General features: G+C 53.1%; 1 long non-coding RNA gene across 1 annotated transcript; it reads left to right on the top strand.

Moving 5' to 3' along the window:
* Window positions 1-12,450: 12,450 nt before the first annotated feature.
* Window positions 12,451-14,162, top strand: LOC311603492. Its single transcript, XR_014781105.1, has 3 exons — window positions 12,451-12,631; window positions 13,568-13,670; window positions 13,778-14,162. It is a non-coding gene; the product is annotated as an uncharacterized lncRNA (long non-coding RNA).
* The last annotated feature ends 1,269 nt before the right edge of the window (window positions 14,163-15,431 follow it).

The raw sequence follows: 15,431 nt of genomic DNA on the forward strand, positions 1-15,431 counted from the left end.
TGCCACAAAGGCTGAGAAGATCACTGATGAGAGACAGGGGTACTGAGACTATGCGGCCAGGGATGCAGGCCCAGACAGCAAGCAAGGCCCACCATCGCTCTTCCTCTGGGACCCAGGTCCGTCTGACCCAGGCAGCAGAACTCAGGGCATCTTTGTCACCCTAAGATGCAGGTGGGAGGGCTGGAGGGAGCTCAGTGGTCAAGAGCACTTGTTCTGTTCCTAGAACCCACATGGCAACTTACAAGTGCCCATAACTCCAGTCCAGAAGGACCAGACACCCTCTTCTGATCTTCGCAAGCACCACACACATACGCGCAAAACACTCACGCGCCACCACCTCCCGGCAGTATGGAATGTTTTTTAAGCCGCTGTATGTAGCTTTAGTTCAGCATCAAGAGGAACACCAGACTCGCCTCACTCCGTACATGCAGAGAATGGCTCAGCCCCATCATCAACTCCCCAGCTGGCATCTCCTTCAGGTTACTTCCTGGCAGCTACCCACAAACCATGCAGCATACAGTCCTCCTATGCTCAACTAAGACCAAGTCCTAGTCAGACTGTTTAGAGTGCCTGACCTCATCCAGTCCCAACACAGGCTCCTCACAGGTCAGCTCGACAAGCACATGGCTAACAACGTGCTAACACAGGAAACAAGTCCTCGTCCTTGGTTGCTGCTGCTGCTGCTGCTACTTACTCCCGCTGTCTGCACTGTTCTCCAGGATCAGCACTGCAGAGTCGATAATACCCAGCAATGTCTTAGTGCATAGCCACAGGCTACCATGAAATGGGCTGTCCCTCACATATGAGGTCTTTGGCTTCCATGCTGGCATCCGCCTCAAAGGCAAGATCAAGCGCCGGGTGGACAGCTGTCGCCTCCGACTCAAGCCACACACCGCGCTCTTGCTGGCAGAACCATGGCGCCATGCTGGAAGCCGCTAACGCAGACGCACATCGCACAATTTATTCTCCAGTCTCTTCGCTCCAGTGCTGATGGAACCAAAACCGTACTGCACGGCCGCCAAGCTGAGCAGCTGTCCAGATAGCAGCTAACAGAGCACAGGCTCCAGTGGATCCTGGGCCTCGAAGATGAATTCACGCTTCACCAAAGGAAAGCATCTAAACATTTGAAAAGGCTAATACTGTGAAATTTGAAAGGCATAATATAAAAAAGGAAAATAAACATTTAGCCTTATTTGTGTACCAGGCAAATGCAATAGTTAGTGAACAATGCTGGCCCTAAATTACTTGATTTAAAACAAGTGGCTGGTGAGCGGGCTTGGCAGGTAAGGGTGCCTGCTGCCAAGCCCAACAACCTGAGATTGCTTGTTGGGATTCACAGAGGGGAAGGAGAAAAATAAAAGAAACAAATAAAAACACATACAAATAGGAAAAAAAAAGAATTTTTAGCAAAGTACAAAATCAAAGCATTCCTTTCCTTAGTCTTATAATTATTTGCTGTGAAATGGCTTAGGGTGTCAGTTCTGTTTTAAGTAAAAGAACTGACAGCTGAGCAAGGAAATGTAGTTTGGATTATAAAATTCTTGCCTTAACAAAAAATTTAAAGGGGCTGGAGAGATGGCTCAGTGGTTAAGAGCACTGTCTGCTTTTCCAAAGGACCTGGGTTCAATTCCCAGCACTCACATGGCAGCTCACAACTGTCTGTAATTCTAAGATCTGACACCCTCACACCAATGCACATAAATTAAAAATTTTTTTAAATTAAAAAAACAAAAACAATAAAACAAAAAACCAAAAAATTTACTTAAAATAAAGAAAACAACTTTGTGGGGGTACAGCCTGCCCAGCCAGCCTCCTGGGCTGAGGACCCTGAGGCAACCTCAGAGCTCCGAGGGACGGGGCTCCTCCTTTCTGGGATCTACCACTGTATGAATGTCCCAGTGAAAGAGGAGGCAGGGCCTGCTGGCATCGCTGCCCTTACCCACTCACTGAGCACCCATTGCTTTGTGTTGCTAGTGGTCTCCAAGGAGATAGAAACAAGGCAGCCAAGTGGGACCAGCCCTGGGGAAGCAGGCCAAGAACACTGCCCAGTCCCAAGGAAGGCCTTAGCCTGGGTCAGCCAAACACCTCTAGTCAGAAGGAAACAGGACTTAGGAAGCAGGTGACCACCTCCCAGCAGGTCTCCTCCTCCTCCTCCTCCTCCTCCTCCTCCTCTTCGGGATGGGTGCCTCCCATAATTAGCACCTTGGCCCCTTCAACCAAGGTGGGAAGCCCTGCATGCCACACCCTCACCCACCGAGCAAGCTTGGCCTTTAACAACATATGCCTGGCCCTGACCTTTGTCCTAGGGGACAGACACGCAATAGTGAGGCCACTCCAAGCTGATGAGGCGGGAGGATTGGCATTCCCCTGTAGGAGGAGGGGTGGCAGCACCTGGGAGCAACTGCTATGGAAGTGGGTCAGAGTCAAGATCCCAGAGGGCAGGGCCAGTTGGGTGGTAGCCCAGGCCAGCAGAGGAACCCGGTGGGAGGAGGAACGGGTGGCTGGGTATTAAACCTCAATAACTCCTTCAGGTCCCAGAGTGCTTTGCTATCCCCTCCATCCCCAACCCCAACGCTGCTGGAATCACAATATTCCCCAAGCTGCTCTGTGGCTGTGGCCCTGGTCACCACTCCTCCATGACCAGCCAAGCCTGTCCCTCCTTTCTAGTCCTCTCCCAGACCCTGAGCAGCATGGTCACAAGTGTGTGTGTGTGTGTGTGTGTGTGTGTGTGTGTGTGTGTGCAGCAGGGGGGTTAACTGATGGCTTGGAGACTGCACGGAGCCAGTCAAGGCTTGCAGTGGCTCCACCAGAGGGCAGAGGTCCAAGAGGCTGCCTGGCAGGCAGAAAGGATACCACAGTAGTAGGCAGGTGGAGCCCAAAAGCAGAGATGTCCCCAAGAGGGCAGTAAAACACCAGTGCCTAGGCCACCGCCTGCCTGAGACCTGGCCAGGAAAATAAAGTACTGGACCCCAGACAAAAGGGTCACGGTAGGTGGTCCCAGCTGAAAGGCCTGGGGTTGCTTGCACCCCACCTTCCAGGCCTTCCGCCCTCCCGGATGCCAGTGTGGTGAAAAGATGAAAGGTGGCACACTCTCCCGGGCCCAGTCGAGGGTGAGCGGTACCTCTGTTCAAAGACCGTCCTTGTTTGCAAATAGGGTGGTGGTACCGGTCAGCAAGGCAGCGTAAGACCAAATGACAGTGAACTTAGGTGACCCAAGTCCCTCAGGACGCAACAGTCTGACATAGGTGGACAGTAGGAGATGGATGTTCAACTTAAAATGAGGGAGAGAACTGGGACCACTACCCTGTGGCCCTGCGGCCCCGGGGCCTGCGCATTCCTGGAGAGACCAGGGAGGCACGCTCTGCAGACTGGGAAGGCCCCACTCTGCAGGTCTCCCCGTGAGCAGATGCCCTGGCACTCTTGACAGCTTGCCCCTGGCCTTGTCGCCTCCCGCTTGCAGGGACTCAGGGAGTCCTTCCTCTACCAGCCCCACCTAGATGAGGCTAAAGGTGAGCCAGGCTCAGTGATGACCCCAGGAGCAGAAGGAAGCCCTGAGTCACCCTTGCCGGGAGCAGGAAGTGGTTATCGCCAGAGCCAGCACTGCCAAAGCCCAGAGAGCCAGAGTGTGACATCACAGTGGTGTCCTCACCAGCAGAGACAGGAAGCAGCTGCCAGCTCCCCAGCAGTCAGCCCTGTGCCTCCCTGGTCATCCTCTGTCCTCCTGTCCACCCACTGGGCTGCGGTCCACCCTGAGCACCATGGCTGAGAAGAGCTGGTGAGGGCCTGCTCTAGTCTAGCAGGAAACACGTCACAGTTCAGAGCTGGGTGGCTAAGAGGTGGAGCCATGCTTGGGGCCACCCTCAGGAAAAGCCTCCCTGAGCTGTCTCCATTGGGGCTTGGCAGGGCTGTGGGCCAGAAAAGATTCTATTATGAACTGGACGCTTTTGTGAATGTGGAAGGTTTGTGAGTAGCTTGGCATTCTTTTTTTTTCTTTCTTTCTTTCTTTTTCTTTTTCTTTTTCCTACCCAGCTACTACGCATACAATGGAGGTGGCTCTGGTCTCAGAGGTCCTTGGGAAACCAGGCTCCCAGACCAGAACCAGCGTTGAACAAACAAGTTCCAGGGGACGTGAGGGAGGGGACCTGGTGAAGGCCTGCTAATGTCCACAGGCGCCTACAGCCTGTCCTTTCCATGTAGTTCTCAGACATGCCGCTGTTGCACCCTGCTCCATCATGCAAGCTCCTCTGTGTTCAGAGAAGAGGGGAGGAGGCCGATGCCATCTGGCTGAGGAGGGACATTCAGGGGTGCCACTAAGTGGAGCTTGGTATGAGAGCTGCCCTGAGGCCTGGCCTGCTTCCGTGGCTGGGGCACACAAAGGACAGCACAGGAAGCAGGCTTTGCCCTTCCGTCCATCCAGGCAGGGGCAGCCTCCTTCGGCCTCACTGTGGGTGAGGACGCCTGAAGCTCCCCACCCCCACCCCGCTGCCCCCTTTCCCACCAGTCTCTCCCTCAAGGTCCATGTGGAAACCATCGGGGGCTTTTGTCCTGGTATTCGGCTTTAAGACCCATCGGGTCTCCAAGAGCAACCGGGACTCACTCCCACTCCTAGATCCCACACAGGAAACATCTGGGGAAACAAGATAGGCCGGGTGGTCACAATTGCCTGTGGGGGACAGGCCAGCTGGGTCAGCAGCTCTCTTGTCTGATTCCTACCCAGACCTACTCAGCAGTCCACACTGAGGCTCCCAAGAGTTCAGGCTTTAGGTGGGGAAGGGCTGTGATTCATGGCATTTCTCTCAGCCAGGGTCTTAGATGAGTTTTGGTTCTGGTGAGTTATGGCCAGGCAAGTCACCCATCATGAGGCGGTACCGACAACATCGCCCCCACACACACACGCATGCCTAAAGGACCTTATCACGGGACCACGTCACCTCTACAACCAGAAAATAAGAACAGGCCACTTCAAAAACAATCAAGTGACAGTCCCCAAGCCCAGTGGGCTGATGATGATGTTGAACTCCCAGTCAGGTCAGTGTCCAGATGCTCCAAGCCACCAGCCTGACAAGTGTGGCCTTGGTGACCAAGTCTCACGGGCCTCCAGGGAGGCTGCCAGGTGACTCAGCTTCTTCCTACAGCCCTGTAAATAGCCTTGAGTCCATCCACAAGGAGGCTGTGTGAAACTGCCTCCACCAGGAAGGGCGGTTTTAACTGGCCTAGAACCTCACAAAGCCAGAAGCAGACATCCCGACAGCTCAGGGAGGCTTTTCCTGAGGGTGGCCCCAAGCATGGCTCCACCTCTTAGCCACCCAGCTCTGAACTGTGACGTGTTTCCTGCTAGACTAGAGCAGGCCCTCACTAGCTCTTCTCAGCCATGGTGCTCAGGGTGGACAGGAGGACAGAAGATGACCAGAGAGGCACAGCGCTGACTGCTGGGGAGCTGGCAGATGCTTCCTGTCTCTGCTGGTGAGGACACCACTGTGATGTCACACTCTGGCTCTCTGGGTTTTGGCAGTGCTGGCTCTGGCGATAACCACTTCCTGCTCCCGGCAAGGGTGACTCAGGGCTTCCTTCTGCTCCTGGGGTCATCACTGAGCCTGGCTCACCTTTAGCCTCATCTAGGTGGGGCAGGTAGAGGAAGGACTCCCTGAGTCCCTGCAAGCAGGAGGCGAGCAAGGCCAGGGGCAAGCTGTCAAGAGTGCCAGGGCATCTGCTCACGGGGAGACCTTCCTCCTGCAGAGTGGGGGCTTCCCAGTCTGCAGAGCGTGGCTCCTCATTCTCTTACGAAGACAGGCCAAGGACTGAGGGGCCAGGAAAACAGAACTTTCAGGGCTGTGTCTGTTTAATATGGGACCAGCCTGAATGGAACCCAACTCAGCACCTTTCCGCATAGACAGGGCAAGGCCAGAGGAAGGAAAGCCTAGTCTCAGATAGACCAGGAGAGCCGCCTAACCCCAGCCTGAGGAGAGAACTCGAGTGCGGATATAGCCGCAGCTTCCACTCACCCCAACCCAAACCATGCTACCCTCCCAGCAGAAAAGAAATGGCTGATGGACTGAACAGAAGTAAGGGAGGAAGGACCCCTCCAGCGGCGGAAGAGGGCAGGAAGAGGCGGGCTGCGGCTGTGCTCCCTAGCTTACAGCTGTGGAGGCTCAGAGCCAACTTGCTCAAGCCAACCCTAGTTGGGAGGTCAGTTGGACCCGGCTTTTCCTCTCCCGCTGGTTCTAAAGCTAATTCCTTGTGCTTTCACGGGGCAGGCCCTCTAGGGATGGGGGTGGGGCAGGGGTGGGGATGGGTTGTAAAAGCAGGAGGACAAGGGCCTCAAAACCCAGTTCTGCCTTGCAGGGCCTATTTTAGCCCTTTAGTCTGGGACCGACTGACTGACTGGCCCTCCTCATGCATCTCCGTGGTGCCCAGTCTGGAAAGCCCTTGTGGTACAGCAGAAGAAACCCAGCCTCCTCAGTGGAGACTCCAGAGCCGCTCAGCTCAGACTGGCCTGGGCTCCCATTGTTACAGCACACTTCCTGCTTCTCTTCCGGTTCTAGGTCAGAGCTGTTGTCATGAAGCCTGAAGGCAGCGGGACAGCACTCTCGGCTTCTCAGCTAAGCCTGGTTCCACTCTCTGGACAGAGCTACGTATGTGTGGCTCCTGCGTGGTCCCAGAGGTGATCGTCCTGCTGCAGGGCAGCCTTGGGGCACCGCTGCTTGTCAGCGCTGAGCAGGAAGGCTGACGGGGATGCTCTGAGTCTTCTTCCGGTTTCCAGCTCATTGTCTGACACTCACCAGGACCAGAAGGAATGAGGAAAGAAGGAGAAAGGTCTGAGGAATTGGAAAAGGCTGCCCAGCCCTTTCTATAGAATGTTCTAGAGCATCTATAATTCAAGTACTCAGCAGGCTGAGGCAAAAAAAAGTTTACTGTGAGTTCAAGGCCACCTTAGGTTGCATAGTGAGTTCTGAGCCAGCATTGGCTACAAGATTCTAACTCTGTTTAGAAAAACAAACCCCCAGGGCTGAAGAGATGGCTCTGCAGTTGAGGGCAAGTACTGTTGTTGGAGAGGACTCCAATTCAGTTCCTAGCACCCACACTGGGTGCCCCTCAACCACCTGCAGGTCTAGGAAATAAGACAAGTTCAGCCCTGGCTGTCCTAGAACTTGCTCTGTAAATCAGGCTGCTTGGAACTCAGAGACCCACCTGCCTCTGCCTCCTGAGTGCTGGGATTAACATGCGCTACCATCACTCAGCTCTGACCGTTTCTTTTGGCCTCTATGAGTACTTCCACGCTTACGTGTTTGGGCGCACACACACCTTAAAAAGAAATAAACTGCTGGGCAGTGGTGGGGCACACCTTTAATCCCAGCACTTCGGGAGGCAGAGGCAGGTGGATCTCTGTGAGTTTAGGGCCAGCCTGGTCTACAAAGCAAGTCCAGGACAGCCAGGGCTACAAGAGAAACCCTGTCTCGAAAAACCAAAACAAAAGGAAGGAAGGAAGGAAGGAAGGAAGGAAGATACCACCCCAAGCACTAATTCTTAGGGCCTACACTTTGAGGCTGAGGAAAGTGTCTTAATGTGTAATAAATGACATATTTTTATTTTATACATACTTTCTATTTTTAAATACAAAATCTAGGGAGCCACTGGGAAGGCAGGATAAAAATCACAGTGGAGGTACTTACACATGTCACTCATTGCCAGATCCCGTCAACCCAAAACCACCTGTTCTTTAACCCGAGTGACCAGATGTTAGCCAGTCAGCTGTGTCCCCGCTGCCCCCTGTCCCTGACCCCTTTTCAGGCAAAGTAACTTTGAAATGGCCACTCTGACTTGGGGTTTGTTTCTGTTCTGTCAACTTTTCCCTGTCCTTAAATCCAGAAACTTGGGACCCTGGCACACTTACAAGTTTTTTTGTTTGATTGGTTGGTTGGTTTTTCAAGACAGGGTTTCTCTGTGTAACCTTGACTGTCCTGGACTTGCTGTGTAGACCAGGCTGGCCTCGAACTCATAGCAATCCACCTGCCTCTGCCTCCCAAGTGCTGGGATTAAAAGTGTGCGCCATGACGCTCGGCAAGTTTTATTTTATGAGATAAAAGTGCTGCTTTGTTCTACAATGGGGGATAAAGCCAATTAAGACCTTGACACTTAAATTTGCTCTAGCTTTGGATCTTGACAAGACTAATGTAGATGGCCTTGCCTCTAGTGTGGTCCCTGGGGCCCTGGCCCACACAGGACCAATTAACTGACACTGGTGGGGTAGGTTGTTGTGCCTAGCCATGGAGCCACCTCAGGTAGGGAGAATGAGGGTGTCTGGGAGCCACAAATGGAAGCCGTAGTAACATGATCTCTACAGCAAGCACTGCCTCTCTGTCCTGTCAAAGATGGCAGCTGAAGGTGGATGGGAACAGTGGCTGTGGAGCACAGGAAGCCACGGTACAGGCAGGCCACCTCTATCGCTGCATAAGCTGCCCTCGGGGAAGCCCCACCGAGAACACTGTGACAGGGATCACTTTCAAGGTCAGCATCTCCGGCCACAGACTTGACCGTGGGAAGCCTCAAGGACCACCCAAGCGGAGGCTGCCACTGGGTCCTGACGGCTGCTTAGGGAGAGGAGAAGTAGGGTGGGGGGGGGGGGGAAGGTGAAAAACTGAGCCAAAGGGAGTTGGGACGCACTGTGAGATATGGGCCCACCTGGCCCTTTCTTCATCCTTTTCTTTTTTTGGGGGGGGGGGGTCCCAAGACAGGGTGTTTCTCTGTGTGTGTCCCTGGCTGTCTTGGACTTGCTTTGTAGACCAGGCTGGCCTCGAACTCACAGAGATCCACCTGCCTTTGCCTCCCGAGTGCTGGGACTGAAGGCGTAGGCCACCATGCCCTGCTCCTTCGGTCTCCTTTGTGTCTCTGTGATAAACTTCATCAGGCAGAGCAGACTCTAGATGGGGGCCCATGGTGTCCCAGACACTTCCTAGGAATGCCAGTTCACTACTCAGGCCCAGGGGAAGGGAATGGGAGTCAAAGATTGAGGCGGCATGAAGCCATTCCCGCCTAGTCGCACACGGGTGCTGAGCAGCAACCCTCTGAACCCAGGGAAGAACCTTCTCGGCACCCCGGCAAGCATGGGACAGGAGGATCCATGGCGGAGAAGCCAGAGTGTGACCGGAGCTCCCAGTGCTCCAGTTTTCTCACCTGCCCCAGGGCTCTCGTGTGTATGAGATGATACAACCTGGTGCCAACACTGAGAACAAGGCCCTGGGTGTGTCCCAGAATGCAGTGAGCACACACCAAGGAGCAAGAGGCTCTGTCCTGCCAGGCAGATGCCCTGCACTAGCGGCCAGCGCTCACCTCAGAGACTGAGGAGAACTGAGCTCCAGAGGGTAGACGGGCCCACCTAGCTGGAAAGCCTCTTTATTTCAGTTCAAGACCTTAGGATACCCCCCAAGGAACCAGGAAAGCACCCCAAATTCAACACGTGTTAGATGACGAATCCTGTCTGGCCATCTTTCTCTGTCTCCCATCTCTCAGCAATGCTGTGAGGTTGGGTCCTGCCAGTCGATGTCCTTTAGGAATTAAGGCCCAAAGGGCACCCTCAACTCCTCCAGCCCCTAGTTGGCTCCAGGCCAGGCTGGACTTTAAATGGAAAGCTTGCCCTCCCTCCCCAGGAGCAGCCTTACTTCTCCTACCATCCCTGTGTGCCCCTAAGTTGACCACTGCCCCTCTCTGGGCCTCAGCTTTCCGATGTGTAGGGTGACGAATCGGAGGGAGGGGCAGAGTGTGTCTGCGCAATCTAAGAGGCCTCCAAACAATTAGATTATCTGAGGAGCTAATGAGCTACTAACTGGTCTCAGGAGATAAGACTCAGGCCAAGGAAGGCCTGGTTTATACCTGCAATGTCCAGGGGCCAAGGCCCTGCCAGCCTCCTGCTCATGGGTCGCCTTCTCACACACTCATCCTCCCACAGAGATGGCTGCACTTTGTACTGTCCCTTTCTGCTGAGGTGACCTACAGCAGGCTTGTCCTCGGTCAGAAGAGAACTGCCTGAGATCAGACTAGGCCTTGTGGTGCTGGGTCCTCATAAGCCCACTTGCAGGTGTTTGCAGGACCCCGGGCCCCACCCAGACCATCCTATCCTGACATTACCATCTAGTGTGCACTTAAAAGTATGCAGGAGGAGCTCGGTCGGGCTGGGCTGGGCTGGGCTGGGGGTGGGAGGCTGCTCCCCGAACATCTGGAAAGCATCACCTGCCTCTCCCATGCATACTGGAGATAACACAGCCTATTGGTTGGGAAGATGTGCGCGGCTAAGCTGTGTTCTGGGTGATGACTCTTAGGGAGGAGGCAGTGGTGCCTGTCTGCCCCCATCACCACCCCCCACTCCCACACAGACATCACTCTCTGGAGCCCACACTCAGTTTGTGCTGGAGGGCACAAAGTTGCTGAGTTTATGCTGAAATATACCTCTGCAGTTTGTGTGGAATACAGCTGTTAAGTACCCAGCGTAGCTTAAAACAAACCTTATTTTCAGAATAGGAACCATTCTTCACTGATGTGGACGAGGGCTTTCAGTGGCGGTGGCACATGCCTCTAAGTTCAGAAGTTTGGGTCCTCTTTGTTTATGTAGGGAATGCTGGGCCAGCCTGGGCTACGTGAAACCCCAGGTCAAGAAGGCAGAGTGATCGAGACCAACTGGGCAACCACTGTCCTGTGCCAGGGAATGTGGAGGTGGCAGGGGTTCAGAGGAGGAGCCAGTCAGAAGGACTCAGAATGCCTGTTCCCAAGAAAGCCATCTCTCCTGAACACCGTGCAAGCAGGGCCCACCACAGGGAAGGGGGCTGGGTTTCTTCCCAAGGCCCAGAACAGGCGCAGGGCCTGCACAGGGTGCAGATGGGATTTCCAAATCGCTGGGGTCCTCTACCTCAGTCTCCCTAAATTTCCTGGATTCTGGTAACGCTGGGCAAGCTCCGAGACAGAGCTGTGCCCACCCAGCAGCTCTGGTCAGCTCCTCACTGAGGCTGGATCACACACCAAGTTGGTTGAAGTTTTGGAGTGCATCTGACCATCCAGAGCGTGTGGGGGTGGGGCGGAGGGGGGTGTGGGACTGGCAGGCCTGAAAGGTCACATAGGCCTGAGCCTCACAAAACATCAGGAAATGAAGCTCAGAAACAGAAGCAACACAGAGGGAGGGCCTGGGGCTATTGAGGAAAAACAGGCAGCAGCTGGCTGAAGGCCAGCACCTCAGCCGCTCCAGCCACTCCAGGCCTTTGGCCTTTTCCTGTCTGAGCACTTTTAGCTGACCAGCCTCCACGCTGGACCACCACTCACCTGCTCCCTGAGTCCCAGGAGGAGTGTGCTGAGGTTATGCCTGAGAGAGCCTGCCTGCTCCGCAGTTGGAGACATCCAGACACAGGAAAGCATCGGGGAAGAATTAACAGCAGGACAGTGAAGGCACACTCTGAGGTTGCTCCCTAAGGCTTGGGGGAGGGGGGTAGAGAGAAATGTACGATCAAGGGGAGGTGGACCGATGCCTATAGATGCCTCAGTAGGGGGGTCCTCTGTGATGCTGCAGGTGAGTCCCGAGGGGCAGACTGAGGGCTGCTCTATGAGAATGTGAGGAAGCAGAAGACCAACCATTCCCCTCCCGTGAAGGTCTCTCTGTGCACCCACCACCTAAATACCAGAACAGCAGGAACAGTTGTGGTGGCTGGGCCTCAAGGTGTTCTCCCAGGGAATGGGTGGGCTTCAGCCAGCTGCGTTAAAGGTCAGGGAAAGGGCAATGGGGAGGGGCCGCGAGCTTTGGGCACCTGTGGGTGAGGACAAGGCCAGCTGCTGAGGCAACCTCAACCTGCAGAAACGCACAGGATGTTCTCATTAGCTGACCAAAAGCACCAAGAATGCCCCTGCTCCCACTAATGCCTGAGCCCAGCATGGGCTGAGAGGGTGGGGGAGCGCACAGCTTTCATTCAGGACCCCGGAACAAGGGGTGTAAATCATCAATTTTCCTTGGTCCCAGATAGGTCTGCACAAATCGGGCATGCCTCCAGGACACCCTGCCAAGCCCAGAAACCGCAGATGGGGGTGACACGTGGAGGGTCTGAAAACACACAAAGCCGCTGCAATGCTCGGCCAACTTTTAAGCATGTTTTTCTAGAAGCTTTTTCACAGCTCCTAAAGGCTGGCTCCTTGGTGATGTCCCAGGGAGCCTCAGACACCAAGAGGCCAGCGCTGGTTAATGGACTCCTTTTTACTTCAGCTTTATCAGCTAAAAGTGATTTTACACAAAATAATGTGTCTGAGATAATTGCTCCTGGGAACAGATCCCAATTCCAGCCTGCAACCAAAGGTAAACTTGCCCATTAATGATTAAACCTCTGATGTCTCTCAAGGAACAGAGAGCCCTGCAGCAGCCTAGAAAGGAGACCCCCTCCCCCAAGGTCCTGGCAGGGGCCCAGGCAGCCCTGCCTAACAGGAACTGGTTCCTGCCCAATGGGAATAGGGGATGATCCTCCATCCAGGGAAAGCCAAACATTGTCTAATTCCAGCGCCCTTCATGAAGGAAAACAGGTTTCCCTTTGTCTTTTGTAGAGCAGGTCATGGTTGCTACCAGTTTGCGCCCGAGGTTACGGTGAAGTTTCTGGAAGCAGAGAGACAGGTCCTGCTGCCATCATCTTTCCCTGCACTAAAGGATCATCTCAAGAAATGTCTCTGCATCTCCCAAAGTATGGACAAAATCACCTGGCTGAAGGCCCGTGACATGTGCAATCATGTAGGTCAGCAGGGCATATTGAGCCGCTGAAAATTCAGCTTCAGCGAGAACCAAGACCTTTCCCAAAGCCCAAAATCCTTCGAAAAGTTGAGACAATTGAAGACTTTCAGATTGAAGGGTATAATCCACATCCAACAATTAAAATGGAAATGACTGTTTAGAGCTCTTTCAATGATGCTGTAAAATATCATTAGTTTTAAGGGTAAAATAAAGTTTATCTCTATAGGAAAATGAAAAAAAGAAAAAAGAAAAAAAAAATGTCTCTGAGGGCAGAAAAGGCTTGAGACCTACCTGTACCTGGTAACAGAAAACAACTGTGAAAGCTGGGTGTGGCACACATCTGTAATCCCAGTGCTGGGGAGACGGCAGCAGGAGGCTCCGAAGTTCAAGGCCCTCCAACACTGGCCATTTAAGAATCGGGCTAGTATAGGTTACATGAGAGTCTGGAGAAAGAGGTGAGGGAAGAGCAAGGAAAGGAAGGAGAAAATGTGGGGGTGACTTGAATCACAGGGTGGGGGATGTCTCCCCAAAGTAGGCAAAAGCTTCCTGACAAAAAAGTCTGGGCTTTAGTACCAATTCTCCTTGTCAGCTGGTCTGTCTGAGACAGGATCTTATATAGCCCAGGCTGGCCTAGAACTCCCTATGGAGCTGAGGATAACCTTGACCTTCCAATCCCCAGTGTGTGAGGGGGTGGGGCGGGGTGCTGTGTGGCGCTGTAGTGGGGGACCAAGCACAGGGCTTTGTGTATTCTAGGCAAGCATTCAAACAACTGAGCTACCTCTTCAGCTCTGTTGAGTTTTGTTTTCTTAGTATTTATTTTAGGTATGTGCGAGTACGCATGCCCAAGTGTATGCTCGTGCACCATGTGTGTTCAGGAGCCTTCAGAGTTCAGAAGAGCCATGGACCCCTAGACCTGGAATTACAGGTGAGATACCTGTGGGTGCCGGGGAACAGAGCCCCGGTCCATGAGAGGAGCACTCTTAACCATTTAGCTATCTCACCAGCCCCACTGTTTTGTTTTCTCTGAGACAGGTTTTCACTCTGGAGCCAAGCTGGCCCGGAACTCGCCATGCAGAGCAGGCTAACTTTGAAACTCAGGGCAATCTTCCCATCTCTGTCTCCTGAGTTCAGGGATGACAGGCATGAGCCACCGTGGCCTGTTTGCTATCTCTTAGCTGTAAAAGACTTTGTCATATGATGCCACTTAGCCTCAGTTTCCTCATCTGTAACATGGGGACAGGATTACTGACTTCAAGGTCATAAGGAGGCCTAATGTGATGCATACAAAACCCTTAGGGGGGGTAGATGTTGCCTTGGCATCTAGCACACAACTCAGTGAACTGTAAATCTTGACCAGAGAGATCTCCTCCTTTGAAAGGTCCTTCTCCAAGCCAGGTGGTGGTGGTGCACACCTTTAATCCCAGCACTTAGGAGGCAGAGGCAGTCAGGTCTCTGTGAGTTGTGAGTTCGATCGAGGCCAGCCTGGTCTACAAAGTGAGTCCAGGACAGCCAAGGTTACACAGAGAAACCCTGTATTGAAAAGAAGAAGAAGAAGAAGAAGAAGAAGAAGAAGAAGAAGAAGAAGAAGAAGAAGAAGAAGAAGAGAGGTCCTTCTCCAGCCTTTACCTCCTGCCCTGTCTTGGTGTTTGACTGTAGGCTGCTGGTGGACAGGGTTCATAGTCAGTATTTGGGGCTGACCACAGAAAAGCGGAAGCCATAATAATTCTACCAACATACAGCTTACATGCCACAAGACACATCCCTTTATTATTTATCATTCTCTCACTCATTGGCTTTATTGGTTTGTCTATAGAAAATGGCCCCACATAGCCCAGGCTGCTGTTGAGCTTGCAGTGTAGCCAAGAATGATCTTGACCTCCCAACCCTCCACCTCCCAAGAACTGGGATTGCAAGTGTGTGCCACCATGCATGTATTTGTCACTCCCTCTGCCACTAAGCTACATTCCCAGTCCCCAAAAAATGTACCCAAAGTGCAAAGCTGGGCCATTTTGATGTTATTCACAAGGCTGCACTATCTACCACCCCTACCTAAGTCCACCACTTCCATCATGGGCAACAGAAACTCTGTACCTGCTAGCACTCACCCACGCCTCTCCACACAGTCCTTAGCAGCTGCTAACCTACTTTCTGTTTCTGTGAATTTGTCTCTTCTGGGCAATTTATATAAATGGTGTCATAAACTATGGGGTTTTGTTTCCGTCTTGTTGTTGTTGTTGTTTGTTTGTTTTTTTATTTTTCAAGACAGGATTTCCCTGTTTGTCCTGGCTGCCCTGGCTGTCCTGGACTCACTTTGTAGACCAGGCTGGCCTTGAACTCACAGAGATCCATTTGCCTCTGCCTCCCCAACTACTGGGATTACAGGCCTGTGCCACCATGCCTGGCCAACAAACATTCCCCCCCCCCCCACCAGAGGCAGGTCTAACTATGTAGACCAGGCTGGCCTTGAACTCACAGAGACCCTCCTGAGACTGAATGCTAGGACTAAAGCATGCACCACCACACAATTTCTGAAAGTCAGTTCTTCCTTCCACGAAGGTCACTAGGGACTGAACTCAGGGCCTCGGGCTTGGCAGCAGGTATCTTTCCCCTCAGCCATTTCACCGGCCCATAGATTCCATTACAGCATTTTCATACATACTTTGTTTTGGTTGATCCTTCCCTTTCT

Source organism: Acomys minous, assembly GCF_964271855.1.
Source record: "Acomys minous genome assembly, chromosome: 8".
In the NCBI taxonomy this organism is placed as follows: Eukaryota; Metazoa; Chordata; class Mammalia; order Rodentia; family Muridae; genus Acomys; species Acomys minous.